Below are 1,786 nucleotides of genomic sequence, written 5' to 3' on the forward strand. Positions count from 1 at the left end.
TTATGAACAACTGATTGCCTCAAATTGTATGGTATCGAACGAAATAATAGTATTTATTTTTATAGTTATTAAAAAAACAAACGTCCAGCCCTTTTTACAAGAACGAAGAATCGAATACAACAAATATGTACTTTATCGATGTGTGTTTTATATTTGAATCGCTGTTGCGATGCGGGCCGCGTTAAGTGAGGAAACTCGACTATCTTTGATTAGTGTTAAAGCCGCGCTTTGCTTTATTTATTGGAAATATACATTTCTGATCTTCAAGCCAACTTCTCTTCCGTTCACTTGTAACTTCATTAAGCAGAATAAAAACATTTAAAAAAACGCGCGCAAAGCATGCCGTTCGACAGATAGTCTTTAAATGAAGTTAAGGCCCGATTCACCCGGAACCACGTTAAACGTACGAAAATTTAGACGCCTTGCCGTTCAAAAATTTGAACGCCCAAATCAGGGACGAATTTTAAGCTGTGAAGAAACCCGGTTACCGTCTACACTTTTCCACGGCAAAGGCGTGGTTGAACGGATGCGTGGTGACTCAGCGACTACCGTTAGCCCCTCTCTTTCTTGACGCCAGTTTGGATTTCGTAAAGTTTAGCTCTACGCATGAACAGATGGTAAAACCACTGACAGAGTTTAAACTTTAATCCGGTTCGTCAGTTCCGTGTGAACAGAGCGAAAATATTGCACGGTTCCGTACGAACAAAACTGCCAGTCAAAATTTTCGACCGTTGGAAATTCGTCCAGTACCATGTGAACCGGGCCTAATTAACAACAGTAGAGCGGTTTTCAAATGAGTGTCGTAAAACCAAAACCAAAGTAATTACTTTGGCTAATCAAAAAGGACAGACGATCCAGTAAACCAATCAATTCTTGAAGTAATTACACGTAGCCGACACAAAGCGCGGGAAAATGTGCACGCGCGAGCCACAATTGGGTTTGGTTTCACTTCTGATTGGTTGAAATAGTGGCACGAGCACTTTGACCCAATCACTGAGTGAAGTAATGCAAAACCAAAGCAATTAGCTAATTACTTTCGACACTCAATTGAAAACCACTCTTATATAAAAGAAACTTAAATTTACTTAAGGAAGTGCACTAGATGATTGAAAAAAATCAAAGTAGCAGAAATCATTACATACAGGAACACTTCGTTGTTCCATACAGGAACCCTTGATTTGTCTAAAAATGACGGTAGCCCAGGCTTCTCCTAAGAAGCCTGCGTTTCTACTTTTACGCTGGAGTGTGTGATACACCCTTTTCTAAAATAATATTCACACTTAAGGATACTTTTATTTAAGCTATTACTATATATCGTTATTATGCAGGTATATTTTGTTTGAGTAGCTTTACTTTCTCGTATGCCGTAGATAGGTCACCAAGACGGATAAAATGGCAGTTATGCCTAAATATCGGTCGAAAAACTATACTATTTCGGCTCAAATCTTTGAGATTCTAATAAAAACAAGTGATGTAAGCACAACGAAAATTCTAAATTTTAGGTACAAAATTAGACTAGTGTATTCTGTAGGCTAAAAACAAAACAAAGTAGAAATCAAAAACAATTTTTCACTTTCTACTTTGTCTTAAAAGTATAAAAGTAGTCTTTTAGTTGTAAAATAGAAGGAAATGCTATTAAGAAATAACTTGTAGAACTTTTATCCAGCCACGATTTCTAATTTTTATGAGTTGGTTTGTGGTCTGCTCAGGCCGAGATAACCCCAAAAGGTTTTTTATGTCCTTAAGTCAATAAAAATCAGAAATAGTGGTTTCTGTTTTCCGAATG

General features: G+C 37.1%; 1 protein-coding gene across 1 annotated transcript in view; it reads right to left on the bottom strand.

The window, feature by feature from the left end:
* Positions 1 to 202: 202 nt before the first annotated feature.
* The window catches only part of LOC138032821 (BTB and MATH domain-containing protein 45-like), a 12,280-nt gene continuing 10,696 nt past the window's right edge, over positions 203 to 1,786 (bottom strand). The window contains exon 2 of the mRNA XM_068880542.1: positions 203 to 1,786. This exon is cut by the window's right edge and continues 2,259 nt beyond it. The gene's annotated coding sequence lies outside the window, so the exon portion shown is untranslated.

This window comes from Montipora capricornis, chromosome 14, assembly GCF_036669925.1.
Source record: "Montipora capricornis isolate CH-2021 chromosome 14, ASM3666992v2, whole genome shotgun sequence".
Classification (NCBI taxonomy): Eukaryota; Metazoa; Cnidaria; class Anthozoa; order Scleractinia; family Acroporidae; genus Montipora; species Montipora capricornis.